This window comes from Xiphophorus maculatus, chromosome 20, assembly GCF_002775205.1.
Source record: "Xiphophorus maculatus strain JP 163 A chromosome 20, X_maculatus-5.0-male, whole genome shotgun sequence".
NCBI lineage: Eukaryota > Metazoa > Chordata > Actinopteri > Cyprinodontiformes > Poeciliidae > Xiphophorus > Xiphophorus maculatus.
Genome location: NC_036462.1, coordinates 4653238 through 4668960, shown reverse-complemented (window position 1 = coordinate 4668960; position 15723 = coordinate 4653238). Strand labels below are relative to the sequence as shown.

General features: G+C 42.1%; 1 long non-coding RNA gene across 1 annotated transcript; it reads right to left on the bottom strand.

Moving 5' to 3' along the window:
• Positions 1-11752: 11752 nt before the first annotated feature.
• LOC111605904 lies at positions 11753-15243 on the bottom strand. The gene is made up of 3 exons (XR_002751892.1): positions 14150-15243; positions 13357-13515; positions 11753-11935 (listed from the first exon to the last, which is right to left on the bottom strand). It is a non-coding gene; the product is annotated as an uncharacterized LOC111605904 (long non-coding RNA).
• Between the last annotated feature and the right edge of the window lie 480 nt (positions 15244-15723).

Genomic DNA, 15723 nt, shown 5'->3' with positions numbered 1-15723 from the left:
CCAAATTTGTTTGATTTTGTGAATGTAAGAGGAATGGGAAGTTGACCTCTGGATGCTTTTTTTTTTAAAATTAATATTGTTAAAATTGACACCAATTTTGTCAAATTTGGGTAATATGGGAGATCTGATTGACCTTCTGACCTTTAAACTTTCATTAATATCTTCAAATCAAAAGCAGCACAGACGACCATTTTTGCTGCAGAAACATTTGACACCAATTTTGTTAGATTTGAAGAAGGTGAGGAACCAACTTCACTCAGGTGCGTGACTCAGCCTCTGGATCTGTGATCACAGGATCCAGTTTGACTCATCTGAACTTGGACTACAGAACCCCCCTATGGACTACATTAACAGTGAGTCTGTGTGTTGATGTTAAAGAAGATGATAATGTAGTTTGGGTTAAGTGCTGAAGATGGATGTATGGTAATGAATGTGGCTCTGGAAACTTCAGTGAAAGGTTTCCTGAAAACTGGAGCCTCTTCCAGTTCCGGTCCAATCCGGTTGGACTGGACCGGATTGGATCTGACCAGATTGGATCTGACCGGATTGGATCAGACCGGATTGGATTGGATGCTGGCTGGAGGCTTCCAGTGGGCGGTCTCAGTGACAAACCCAGCGGCAGCTCTGATTGGACGTGTAGTCCCTCATTGGCGTTCCTGCCAGAGGAGGCTCTGTTTCCGGAGAAAGTTTTCAGAATTAATTTTGATTAGGAAGTGGAGTTTGTGATTGAGATCCAGCAGGCTTATGTAAGGCGGTGACTTCCTGGGGTCAGGATCCACCTACACCGCAGCGGGCTGACAACACACCGCGCTGAGACACATACTCCAGCTGGAAACATAAATCTCTCCATATATGCACTGACAAGGGTGACTGGATGTTGTATCCATGGCTACCTTCTCACGTAATCTGTATTATTTTTATCACAAAAGCCTTTCTGTTTTCCCTCCCGAGTCTCCTGATAACATGATGCTGGTGTACACACAGTCGCTGCTATATGAAGAGGAACCGGAGCTTCCCATTGTCTCTGAACTGGAGGATGGAGGAATCAGGGGAGGATTTTAATGAGAAGAGACAAGCAGAGCTTCTCTGTTTTCACCGCATTTCTTCTTACTTGATGAAGCTGAACATCTCATCCTCTCATCCGACTGCGAGTTTCTCTCAATGGGTTCCTCTGCAGTAAGCAAGAACTATGACTGGACAGTTGGGGTGCGTTCACACAAACCCTGTTTAGTCTGCTTTAATCAAACTTTAGTTCGTTAGTCTAAAGTTTGGTTCGTTTGGGGATGTGTGAATGTGGAAACAAATTCTTATGTACCAAAAAAAGCGAACTCTGGTTCACCTAAAAACCTGAACTCTGGTTCTGTTTGAATGCGTCTGTGAATGCAAGCGGACCGGAGACCGCTCCAAAAACAGGAAGCAGACTATAGTGAAGGGCATTCTGGGTAAACACAGCCAAAACAAACCTGCTAAGGAGTGAAATCAGTCATTTCAAGAGAAATCCTACAACCGCTAAAATCTGACACCACTCCATTTTTTATTATGTTTTGAGAAGAAGGAAGTTGAGCTAAAGTGTCTTCATCGAAGGGTTTTGTGGCAGTTGTTCTTGGTGCAGCGCCCCCACAGGTGAGGAGGGGAATAGGTTTTTCAAATCAATCAATCAATCAATCAATCAATCAATCAATCAATCAATCAATCAATCAATCAATCAATCAATCAATCAATCAATCAATCAATCAATCATATTTATAAAGCACCCTTCATACTAAAAGCAGCTCAAAGTGCAATTACCCACATGGAAAAACACACAACAGCATGGAAAATGCACAGACTAAGCAGAAATGATTAAATTCAGGAAGTACAGTTAAGAAGCTGGGACTTGAACCTGCTCTTAAAGACAGTAACATTTTCTGCGACCCTCAGGTTCTCTGGCAGACCGTTCCACAAACTGGGCCATAATACTGGAAAGAAGCCTCACCATCAGCGTGAGTTCAGACTCAGGGAACTGTTAGTCCGGTGCCAAACGACCTCAGGGTCCGGAGAGGTTCATAAGGTATTGGCAGCAAGGTAAGATGGTGCAAGACCATTAAGACATTTAAAAACCAGTAAAAGAAACTTAAAATCAATCCTGAGACGCACTGGGAGCCAATGTAATGATTTTAAAACAGGTGTGGTGTGAACCTGGCTTCTGGTCCTGGTCAGCACTCGAGCAGCAGAGTTTTGTAACAGCTGAAGGCTGAGCAGAGGCTTTTCAGGGAGACCAGAAAGCAGCATTACAGTAGCCTATAAGGCTAGAAATAAAAGCATGCATCGGTCTCAGTATTAGAGAATAGGATGAACTCTGGCTACATTTTTTAGATGATAAAATCCTGTTTTAACTATTTGTTTAATATGTGGAATAAAAGTGAGCTCAGAGTCAAGAAGAACAGGCTTCTGACTTGTTTTGAAGGTTTAAAAGATGCAGTTTGTAATTTTGAACTATAATTTCTTTCTGATCCTCTGGTCCAATTATTAAAATTCTGTTTTGTCCTGGTTGAGCTGGAGAAAGTTCTGTGCCATCCAGTCTTTATGTCTGAAATGCAGTGATTGGCTGAGGGTCGTCCCGAGACAAAAAGATGTATAACTGAGTGTCATCAGCATAACTGTATAAGCTGATTCATGGTTCCTGATGACTCCACCAAGCGGTAACATGCACAAATGACATGTTGCAAATGGTTGGTTTGACTCAGTGCAGCAAGAAAAAGAACCAAAGCAGCTGGAAATGGAACAAATTTAGCAGTTTTGGTTCCCAATTAAATCAATTCTACCAGACTATCAAGTGTGAATGCATCCTCAAAATCATCTGCCATCAGTAGTCATACTCTCTATCTGAGACCAGATACTTACGTACACTGTAAACCTCACTGGCACTATATCAGACTAAACTGCTTCCTCACTGGAGGACCTGACGATGGGATTGAGGATGTCTTAGAAATATTCTGGTCAAATATACAACATAAAAGGATGATACTGTACACTCAGATTAAAAGTAATGTGCAGCTGAGTAAGCTAATTTAGAGTAAACAAGCTCTACCTGCTGCTTGCTATTGATTCAACCATCAAACTACATCAAAATGGGCTGAAACTGAAAGTAGCAGAAGTACAAATGAAAAGATGGAAAGAAAGATGGAAAGATTTCAGGGTTTTTAGAGCTCTTTATCCACACCATTTAGAAGGATCACAGGAAAGCCTTGCTGCTTGGAGAGAAAACAGGCCATCATCAGTGATTTTAAACAGGAAACACTGGACTTATTGGTTCTGCTGAGAGGGATGAGGTGAAAGAAAGATGGAGGCAGAAGGTGAGAAAAAGATTATTATAAATGAAAGGCTCTGCTTCAGGAAACAAACAGGAAGTGTGTGAGCAGATTTAATGCACCAGATGCAGTTTTGTGTCTGACCTTGATGAAACGAGAAAGGGCGTCTGTCCGTATAAACCTGAAGGATTTATGGAGTCCTCTGGAAAATGAAGAGGACGTCCAAGACGGCAACAGGTCTATGCTGGAACCTGGACATAAACCGGCTCACTGGATCATAAATCAGGCTCTCTGGTTTCATTCAGCCTCTCTTCAGAGACCAGAAACTCTCTTCCTGCTTCAGCTGATCAGAACCGACCCGTCTGCAATGTTCTCCCACCGATACCGCAGGTTATCTGGTCTGAGGAGCTCAATTAGAGACCAAAATTAAGCTGAACAGGAAGCAGTTGGATGAAAAATGATGTATTTTTACTAAAAATCTGAAAACTTTAATCCAGAAAACAGAAACTGGAGGCGACAATCACAGGATCAGATGATCAAGTGGAGATTTGATCTGGAGAAGGACTTTGGTTTAATTTTTAACTCCAACTTTCATTTAAAAAACAAAACAAGGAAACTCAAATAGTTAACTTTAACTTCAAACTCATTAGGCCTCTTATCTCAGTCTGACCTCAACTGCATGATTTTACCACACACTGAATATTGCTTCACATCATGGCCATTTGCTTGTGCTACTGCATTAAAACTTATAAAACAGCTTTTTAATAAGGCAATTAAAGGAGGCCACAGTCATATAACATTTGCCTAGTTTTAGACAAATATAACTTTTTAAGTTTTCAGTTATTTAAGGATTACTGTCTTATTGATCTGTTTTTAATAGGTAAAGCCAATAAAAACGTATCTATAGAGTTTTATCAAAAAACAAAAAGCACTAGGTCGACCTTCACAGGGGACTGAGAGCTTCAATTTAGAAAGTCTTCATTCTCAAAAAATGTTTTATCAATTAAAAAATGTTTGTGCTGGAACAAACTGCCTGTTATTAGACAGAGCGCCACCTATCTTTTCTTTAAAGCATGGCATGGTTGGCCAGGACTCAGCACTGCGATCAAAGAACCTCAGCGACCTTTGAGAAATTTCAGGTTTTAGTTATTATTTTTGTGACATAATGTTGGAAATAAAAATTTTTTAAATGAGCATTTCGATATAAACCTCATGAAATAGATTTTTCCAACTTTCTATACAGTTTTTATTGTATTTCTTATTTTATGCATTAAATAGTGTGAATGTTTCATCTTGTGTTTGTTTTTATTGGACTCAGATAAAACAATTAGCAAAATGCTAACTTCCAATTTTAGCAAAAGATTGGAAATTAAACGCCTAACTGACTAAATGCACTGCCCCATTTAAATAAAATCAGGCAGCTGAGACACTAAATAGTGAAACTGAAGGACGAGAAATCTTAAGGAATCTAATGAATATTAAAAGCAAAATGGGATAAATCCCAAACAAAGTGGAACCAGAGGACAGCAGAGGATTTGCCAGTTCAGGTGAAAGGTCATCAGACCCATAGCGGGCGGCGCCGTTCCTCAGCCAGCATCGATCCGTGCAGCTGCTCAGGGAATCCCCCGCCGTCAGCCTCAGCACCGAGGCGGCCGCAACCAGCTGGCGGCTGATGGATCCGGGTTAGCGGGTCGGGATTCCCTCCAGGCCCGGAGCGCTGCTGGAGGTCTCCATCGTGAAACACCTGCTGGCTGAGAGAACCATTAAACTTTCATCACCTTCAGGTTTCCTTCAGCTGCTGCTTCTGGAATAAAACAACTGACTGACAAAAAGCATCTTTAACTGAGATCATCTGCATGTGGGAGCTGATTGTTCCTTCTGGATGCTCAACATTTTTAATGCGACTGACGAGGATGAGTTTACATACAGCAGAAACACAATCGCCCTCACAGCTGCAGCTGAGACCAGACCCATCCCTCCATCTTCTTCTCCAAATTACACACTAACTGTGTTTTCCGGTAGACTCAGTTTGACTGGGGACCAAAACATTTTCAGCTGCTGCAGTTCTCTTTTACTGCTGTTCCCCTTCTGGCCTGTGGGGGCGCTGCACCAAGAACCACTGCAGCAAACGACACAAAAACCTCTGATAAAGACACTTAGTGCAACTTCCTTCTTCACCACATGGAAACAAAAATGGAATGCAGCTAGGAGAGACCTTTAACCCTCTTCTCCAAAGGCATGGCTTTGTCTCTATTTGCAGATACTGGGTGTTTCCTCCCCATTGCAAAAAACGGAGATTCCAGATTTTGCAATGGGGATAGTAGAAGCTGAGCCAAGCCTGGTATTGCGCACAAGCCATTTGATTGGCAGTAGACTGCTTTCATTGATTCCTCCTCGACCAACGACATCTCAACCAATCCGCAACGAGACCGTAGTAGTTGGCAAGCTGCAGCTTGCTGAATCTTTGTTCAAACTTTGAGGTTTCTAGCAACTGTGGCGATAGAGTGCATGTTAACTGGACAGGGCAACAAACAAATACTCTAAGAGACTTCAGAGAAACAAAGTTAGACGTGCCAAAATGAGATGATCGGAGCGTCAACCACTGCATAGTGAGGAACACCCAACCTGGCTGGAACCGAACCAGAAACGGGACAGAGTCAGACTCTATGGAGAAGAGGCTTTAGCAACCCTGATGATGAATATCTGAATGTTTCATTATTTAAAGATTGTGAAGCTGAATTTTCTGCTTCTCCTGCCTGGATCATCTCTGGGCCTCCAAGTTGCAGCTTCATGGTGAATGTGGAGGCCAACATTCATCTGAGACTTTTTCCTTTTCTCATCTCATCAGTTCATCTCGGTCTGCATGCTGGCAGCACAGCAAGAAGATCCTGGCTTCAAATCCCAGCTGGGGTCTTCCTACATGGAGTCTGCATGATTCATAAGACCAATAAAATTATGGACAACTCTGGTCATCATCTACACAAATGCTTCAGTCAGAGGCTTCGTCAAATTTGCTGTAATACACACCTCTACAGGAGAACTTTAATGCCATCACTATCTACAATAACTCTGAAGAATTTGAATTAATGTAAGTTACAACATTTAATGAAGTTATTATGAATTTGCATGTCCTTCCTGTTCATGCATGAGTCCTCTCTGGGTACTCCGGTTTCCTCCGACAGCCAGAACCAAGACTGTTGGTGTTTGACCTGCGATGGCTGGAGAGCTGAACCCCCCAGTGGCCTGAACAGACAGCAGATATGGATGCAGCTGCACCATCAACATGGTGGCTGGACTCCAGGTTTTAAAGCAGGTTAGTTTCCATGTCAACTATTAATCTCCTCTGCAGAGCTCAGTCTCTTCTAACCAGCCTACATTCGGTCTGACGTCGTCATTTTCCCTCCACTCCTCCTGAAGCGTTTGGTTGGATGGATGTCTCGTCCTGATGCGCCTTCCTGAGCTGAAACGGGGCCAGGCTAAGAATAAGTTCTGCTGTTCAGACTGTACCACCGCTTCAGGCCCACTTCTGATTTGATTTTCTAACTTCGTCTTTGAAAAATGACCCACAAATGAAATTAGAGTCGTTATTACTGTGTTCTCTCCATCAGCCGGCGTATCTGGGCCCTGAAACAGGAGCTCTGCGGTTTGATTCCTCACAGACACATTTTCTAATCTGCAGCCAACTCTGAACACGATCCGCCGTCTGTGTTCAGAGGGTTTCCTCCTCTGCAGTGAGACATCAACACATCCAGCGTGTTCCTGCAGCAGCAGAGGTGTGAGATGGCAGGTTGGGGTGTGTGTGTGTGTGTGTAGGCGGACTCTGGCCTTTTCCCCTCGTCTCCCACATCCTCCAGCTCTGCCGCAGCATTAGCATGCAAACGGCAGCTGCAGCCCTGCACCCCATCGCTCATTTCAAACAGCAGCACAACCTCAGCTCCCCCCCCCCACACGCACACGCCAACACACACACACACACACACACACACAGTGTCGCACTATGACCATGTGCTCCTGTTCATATATCACAGCAGCAGCAGGAACGGCGCTCTGCTCATGTCAATGAGACGTTTCAACATTCAGCCCACGCATCGAGTGGCACACACAGCTAGCAGCCCACACACTGGAAGCTGTTCCCACTCAACCAGATCATCACAGCCACATTTCTTGTTTTTTTTTTTTCACTTTTCATCCAAGTAAACACCGGAGTCGGGCTGCAGAGGAGCAGCCGCCACCGCCACCGCCACCGCCCCCTCAGAGCTGGAACTGCTCCCTGGAGCCGCCAGGAGTCGGTGGGGTAATAACGGAGCGAAATGAAGCCGAAGCTCCACAGTGGAAATAAATCCACTCTGAGGAGGGATGTCGGTGAACCTGAAACTGCAGGGAGGCAAAATGAACACAAGACCTGGTCCGAGGACACAAGCTGATGAAGATTTACCGACATCAATGGCTTCCAGTTGATTACAGAGGGGTCAAAAGTTCAAACCGGGTCAGGATGGTGAGAACCATCAATGGCTGCTCTGTAGCGCTCCAGTTTGGAGGTCAAACATGTCTAAGATAAGATTCCCTTCTGTTGCAAGACGAGCATCAAGCTTCCTATCTGTGGAGGAAAAGTGTAGCCAGAACCCTGCAGGAGTTCTGCCTCCTGAGTCGTAAAAAGAAACACAGTGACCCGAAGGACTGAATGTCTGCATGGAAACAGGAACTTCTTCCCATCAACGGTTTTTATGCACATTGTGACGAATTGCATTAGAAAAGGTAGAACAGCCAAATTTAAAATAACTTCCTTAACTTTTTAAATGTAGTTTTTACACTTTCTTAAGGCAGTTTTTCTGAAAAAGAGTTAATTAATTGAAAGGGAGATTTAAAGTTCTGACAAAGCAAACGCTTCCATCCATTCTGCACATTACAAGAGGCACCAAACTCCGAAACACTTCCAAGTCCAGGCCTCCAGGGCTTGGAGGTGGCTCTGAGGGGTGATTTGTACTCCATGCTATCAGCATCCTCTACTTCCTGTTTATTCCAGCCATTCATAGTGTCCACATCCGATGACATCACGCTTTGGGTCACCTGACTGATTCGCTCCAAACCAGAAGATGGAAACAAGTCACGTTTTATTTTTTCTTCTTTTTTGTGACATTTTAAAAGCTTGCTCACAATTTGCATAAGAATTGGATGGAAACCTAGCTAGTGAGGACTTCTCCAGGTTGTCCTCCTGAACATCTCAGAGGACCAATCAGATGTCTTCGTCCTGGAGACGCTCTGTCCTCCTCAGACGTTGTCCGTGATCCGGCCACCGGCCTCGGGGTTGTCTCACTGCCTCAGTGAACTCTGATTTTCCCCCAAACCTTCCCGTTTCTGGTTCTATTAAGGACGGCTGCAGAGACGGGTTGGACCCTCCAGCAACCCTGTGGGTTCAGTTCTGGTTCCGGTTGCAGATGGTTCGGTCCGACCTAAAGCTGAATCAGTGAGCGGTATCAGATGGTCAGACACAACAAAAACGCCTGAAAATGGATGAAAGAATGAAACCCAAGAAGAAGGGAAACGTGTCCCAAAGCGATTCTGTCGTTCCCGTTTAGCTTCTGAGGTTTTTTTCAAGGACAAACAGATGAAAGCTCCGAATGTTAAAGGCAGAAAATTCACTTTAAAACAAAGAAGTTATGTCTAAATCAGAAAAGCCTCAAGCAGTTCCTCCCTTTATGGATGTTCTGCATCTTGTTTATGAATATTTATTGTCAGAGTCTCTGACAGCCAGCGAACTTGGACCCAATCTGTTTCCATAGCAACACGGTCCAATAAAATAGCACTCGTCCCGTCACCGACAGCTTTAAAGGCTGATTTTATGAGTTATGAGTTCAGGTGTGGAAAAACTTATACGAGTTCAACTATGAGCTGCAGCAGGTTCTAAGTGTTTAGATGAAAACGAGCTGCGGCAGATCTTCTGGTTCTGAATGAAGAACCTGTTTGTGTTTAAATGATTGTGTGGTGCAGCAGCTTCTACATGCTGTTTTCTACCTTGTTGTCTCTGCAGCTCCCTGCAGCCCAGAGCCAGATCCTCTGATGTGACTGAATCATGTAGGCGCTGCAGCGCCTGCTAGACATCGACACCATGGCAACAACACAAAGCTGCGTGCTTACATAAAGGCGACCAGAGATCCAGGAGAACAAGGCAAACCGATCAGAAACGGGGGAGCTGATGCTCGTTTCATCTGAACCCGGATCAACGTCGTTCACACCTCAAAGCGGCAGCAACAGGACAATCAGACGCACTCAGAGCTGCAGGTGGATGACCGGCCAGCGGACATGATGGAGTCACCAAGGTCACCGCAGGAGGAATCTCTGCAGGACTTCACATCTTAATGCTTTGCTGGAAACTGATATTTCAGAATAAAAGCCCTGCTGAGAAAACTTAATGGACTTAAATGGCTAGAAGAAATATGTACTCTCCAGAAACATAGTGCCATCTGATAGCAGTCAAGTAACTATGCTACCTTCAGGTGTTTTAAAAAATTCTACATTTATCAAATATGACTTAAAGAAATACTACGTTCTGATTCAACACCTTGAAATTGGGCCTCTGTCTCTTTAAGAAGCTCCTGGTCTTTTTGAAGCTCCGTCTTCAGGAAGTCATCACAACATGGCTCCTCTATTAACCCTTTAATGTTTTTACTAGCGTTGCTCTGACAAGTAGCTCCTATAATGAGCTCAGCAGTTACTGCAGTTCCACCAGCTGTTTGCTAATTGCTGCTGGCTAGTCTGAAGGAGCTGGAGTCACAGGGTTGAGCTGCTCTGTGAGGCAGAAGCTTGGAAACTGCAGCTCTGAGAAGGAGCTGCACCCCAAAGGCAGAGCCGGGTCCATCCAGGCGTTTTGCAGCTGAATGGTCGCCATGGAGACTAAAGGATTTCTCAGACATGCATGAAAGAATCAAAGCAACACTCCAGGTTTGCTTTTGATAAAGGAATAACATCATAACATGATATGAAACTAAAAATAGTTTAGTTTGATTGATTAATTGATTTTAAGAATCAGTTGGTAATCTTAGTGTGACTGAATTAAAATGATTATTTTTGGTGCTATATAAGTAAACTGAACTGAAATAAATTGAGCTTCAGGTCACAAACCAAGGTGCATCATGGAGGGAAGTGAAGTGAGGAAGAAACAGTCCTGATCTCAATTGGTCCTCCTTGTCCAACATCAGTGTCTGACCTCATAAATGGTCATTTGGGAGAAAAGTTTACCTTCATCCAGTCATAGATTAAAATTTGAATGTTACTCAATGTTCATCTGAGGGAACACTGTTGTTTTTCGTCTTCTGACTGATGCATTTCTACCTGCAGATCCTTTGACTTTCCTCTCATTAATTAGAATTTTACTGGTTTGAATGTTTTTATTAAGGCCTCAGAAATCTGACATTTTACCTCCATTAATGTAAATGAAGCTTCGCCTTTTGTTTTAATAATGGATGATTTCTCTGTTCTCATCGGGGATAAACTGTTCTGGTGGGTGGCTTCATGCATTGTTAGCACTTATATAACACATGAATAAAGATGGTGGTGAAAACATCTCAGTTTGGGTGAATCACAGCCGTTGGAGTGCAGAAAAACAACAGGTAGCAGCGAATCTGTCACCGAGCTGCTGGGAGCGGCGAACGCTGTTTCCTCCAGAGAGGCTGATGAAGAGGAGCTGCTTCACATCTTCATCACCGATACCGTCAGCAGACACTCGGATCTCCTCCTATTGGTTCACAGCCAGAGGTGGCAGAGAACCCAAAAACTTTTACTCAAGCAAAAGTAAAAAGTAACCATCCAAGGAATTACTTATGTAGTAAAAAAGTATTTGGTAAAAAGTTTACTCAAGTACTGAAAACTGATCAAATTATCAGTTATTTAATATTTAATAATTACATCATCTGATGGACCAAATATGAAGTTAATTGGAAATGTTGGTATTTTAAGGATGAAAATGACAATAAATTTTATGAATAACAAAAAAATAACAAAATCAGGCAAAATAATATTTTTCCGGTAACACTTTATTTGACGGGTTGTGTTCATGACACCGTCATAAACATGAGTAAGTCTTCATGAATATTTATGACTGTTGTCATAAAGTGTCATTCGGTAAATCATGACACTTTTTTTTTTTTTTTTTTTTAATTAAATTTTGCATACATAAATTTTCCATACATGAACATACCTAAATTAACATAACAGATCAAATCCCCACCCATCCCTTACCCGCACAAACGGCACATCATAAAACACTTACATCGTCAAGACAACATGGCAAAAACATCACAAATTGATCCAAACCTTTCCACAAGCGTATAAAAAAAAAAACCGGACAGTTATACAGGGTATTAAGCAGTGACAAATCATGACACTTTTAATACGAAGTTGACATTATTCAAAATGTCTTTGTTATTATAACTTGTCGTTAACCAAGAAATCATGATCTGACATAAATTTGTTATAAAAGTATTACTGATTAAACTTTAAAAATGATGTAGCTTTATGTTATTAAAGCTAAAGTTTAACCAGTGTTGTTGTTCAGTTGGTGACAGACAGGAGGATCATGCTGACTGGCAGCCAGAGCAGAAGTTGATCGATCCCAGGCTCGGCTCGCTGCTGCCTCACCAGCTGAGCTTCTGACCATTTGAAAGGGAAAATGAGAAAATTCAGCGATTTTGAAGAAAAAATAATCAGAATTGGTTAAACTAAATGAAAAATAGGTACTTCATAATACAAACCACAGGGTGAAAATAGCAATATAAATTATTTTATTATTATATATTATTTTTCCATGATGATATTTCGCCTGACCGCATGTCATTGGTTGAAACCCAATTGAGCTCACAGCTGCACAGTAACAGGGCTTTTGGGAAGATCGACCCCTTTCCTGGTTCAAGCCAGGAAAGGGTCAAAGGTCGATCAGGACGACGCTCCGACATGCAGCTGGTTCTGTTATTGACCCAAATCCCACCCTATAATTAGAACGGGATTGTTTTCATCACTCACAGATTAAATGTGCTGCTTCAGCGTTGACGGCACATTAACGTTGACCGACTGGAAATTTAATTAAATGTTAGGAAACAGCCATAAAATGAGAGCTGGCTTCACAGCAGCCGGGCTCTGACCCAAACTCCATGCCTGGTTCTGCCTGCTCGGCCCGCTGGGCCTTAATTCAGTCAGCAGGAACTGTGAACCAGTTTCTGGGACGGCCAGCTGAAGTCTGGAGCTGCTGATGTTCAGGGTGAAGGAGGAAAACTGAGTCATCCCAACACGATTCTGGGTGATGTCTCATCGTCCCTCCTGACGGTTCCGGTCCCGCCTCGGGTCCGTTTCTATTTCTGCTTGTTTCAGAGATCTGAAGGAGAAATCTGAAGCAGCTACCAGAACCTTGTTTAACAAGAAGGTCGACACAAACATCAGGTGTCATTTCCTCCAGATTCCAGGTGGATTTTAGAAACAATCCAACTTCATGTCATAATTATGAACATATTAGTCAGAAAAGATGTAATTTTATCAGAGTCAGCATTTCTAGTGTTGCTTTGAAAATCTATTCTAGATAAGTGATAAAAATATATCAATATAGATATATAAAATAAAAAGATGGTATATGTAAAAATAAAAAAACAAATAAAAACATTTCCTGAAATGACTTTGGACAGTAAAAATACCTGTACTGTACTTTTAAAACTGCCACTTTCTAAAAATACATATAGTAGTTAGGACTTATGACCAGTTCACTCGGTTCCGCCATTTTGGATGCCGCAGTTACGATGCAGAGCCGCTGGTCGATAAAGTTCCAATTCTCCAGTTTTTACATGGTTGCAATCTATGCGCTCAAACCTTTGGGATTTAATTATTCTGCTGCTGTGATTGGCTGTCGGTTGCTTCTGTAGCTGCCTGATCACCTGACATGGCTCACTATCACCCTCTAGTGGCTGTGTAAATGAAATCCTCTCCATTCCTGATCTGCATGTGGGCCAAGTCTCCATGTTGGGTTTTCCCTCCTGGCTGCTCTGTCTGGTTCTGACACGATTCTGTCGGGCTGAATTATACTTACCAGCTGCTTCCTCACCGACCGACTGTTGCCGGCTGCCGCTCCTCCAGGACCGTAAATATTTCACCAGGTGTCGCAGCGTTTGACTTCACTCTCTGAGTCATCCGTCCAAACATCCACCTGCTGCAAGATCGGCTCCAGAAATATTTTGGTTCATTCAACCTGTCAGAGGAAAGATTTCACCATGTTATTCATACATTTATAAATATTAGTGTTCCAAACTAAATATTTAATTCACAAGCTAAATATTTAGTATATAAGCCATATATTTAGCTTGTAAATTAATTATTTAGTTTGAAAAACAAATATTTAGTTTGGAAAATAAATACTTTGTCTGGAGCTAAATATTTAGTTTGGAAATCAATATTTATTAAGTTTGGAACTAACTAAATATTTAGCTCTAAACTAAATATTTACTTTCCAAACTAAATGTTTAGCTGGCTAACTAAATATTTAGGTTGCTGGCTAAATATTTAGCTCATAGCTAACTATTGTTAGAGCTATTTTTTTATGTAGCAACCTAAATATTTACATGTTTAGTTTGGAAAATAAATATTTAGTTTCAAACTACATATTTAATTAGCAAAATAAATATTTAATTTGGGGCTAAATAATTAGTTTGTAAACTAAATATTTACCTTGTGAATTAAATATTTAGTTTGGAACTCTGACATAAAAATATGACTTTGAAAGATGAGAATTTTTCTCTCCATGACAATGAAGACATTGCTGTTAATTTTTCACAGTGTAACTTTACAAATGGCAACCCCAAACCGGCCTGGTTCTGGTTGTTTACCTGCAGCAGTCGGCCCGGTTCTGGTTGTTTACCAGCAGCTCTCTGCTGTCCCAGGAGTCCGGAGCCGTCTTCGTCCCCCCGAGCAGCAGCGACGCCTCCTCTTCCTCCCCAGTTCAGGGCCGAACGGATCAGATCTGAGCTCTCTGGGAGAATCAGCTGCGGTTCTGCCTTTGGCTCCCGCATATTAATGCGGTTCTGATTCAAACGCAGGTTCTTTAAAGCTGCAGTGACTAACTTTCAGAAAAAAAATATATTTTACATATTTGTTGAAACTGTCACTATATCGTGATAATTTAATATGAGATTCTCTGCCTTTTCCCAGTGCTAATTAGAATCAACCAATCAGAGCAAAAAGGCTGGTCTTAGCACTGTCAATCACAATTTGGTGTGGCGCTGCTCCTTCCCAATCCTTTTTCAGCTTGAAAGGCTAATAAATGCATTTATAAACATAAAAACAAAGGATATATCTATAATTTTGGTATGTTTTAACTTTATAAACACACAGTATAGTTCCAGTTCAAGTTCAAGTTTTTCCCTATTAATTTCTGTTTTTCTTTATTTCAGAAAATGTTTTCTTAATTTCAGCTTTTGTTATTTTGTTAGTTTTAGTGAACTATAATAACCTTGGTTTGGATCAGAGTTTTAAAAGTCTGAGATCGAGACCTGCGGTCAGGTTCACAGCTTTTCATACCAGAACATTTTATCCCCGTTCTGGATTTTAAAAGACAGATTCGTGAGGAGCAGAAATAAACCCGGGGAGTTTATTCCTCGGCTGCTGCTGAGCCGACAGCCGAGGAGAAAACAGCTTCAGGAAATGTTTTCCCTCTCCGTAAGGCGAGGCTCTAATAACCAGCCTGTCCAAACTGTCCTCAGCTAAAGCTGCTAGCTGCTGTCAGATCTGCTGCTGCTTCACAGCATCAGGAAACCTCCATTAGCTCTTCATTAACCTTTGACCTTTCTGCAGATTCAGGAGATAAAAGACCAGGTGAGCAAGAGGAAAGTGGCTCATCTACACCTTAAAGGTGCTGGAGCTCCACAAGGCCTGAAATCTGGGTTTGGACCTGAACCTTCAGAGCCACATAAAGACGGTTACAAAGTCAGCCTTCCATCACCTGAAAAACATTTCCAGGATTAGAGGATCGATCGATCGATCAATCAATCAATCAATCAATCAATCAATCAAGTTTATTTGTGAAGCAGAAGGCATTTCAACATGCTTTACATCATAAAAGCACAAAAAAACAGTCAACAACTGAATCATTACATTTTGTCAAGTGCCGTCGCTACACAGCAGGATGTTGATTAATGGTTTATGTTTCTAAAACAATTCTAACCCGGTGGGTTTAAATCTAGATTTAAAGTAACTCAGTGTTTTCTGGAAGTTTGTTCCAGATTAGTGGTGCATGGAAACTGAATGCTGCTTCTCCTCATTTGGTTCTGGTTCTGGATGCCGAGAGTTTTGCAGAACCAGAACCAGAAGACCTCAGAGATCTGGGAGGTTGCTACAACAGCAGCTCTGTAATGTATTGTGGTGTTAAGCCACAATTCATCTTTCTAAAGTTCCATAAAGATCT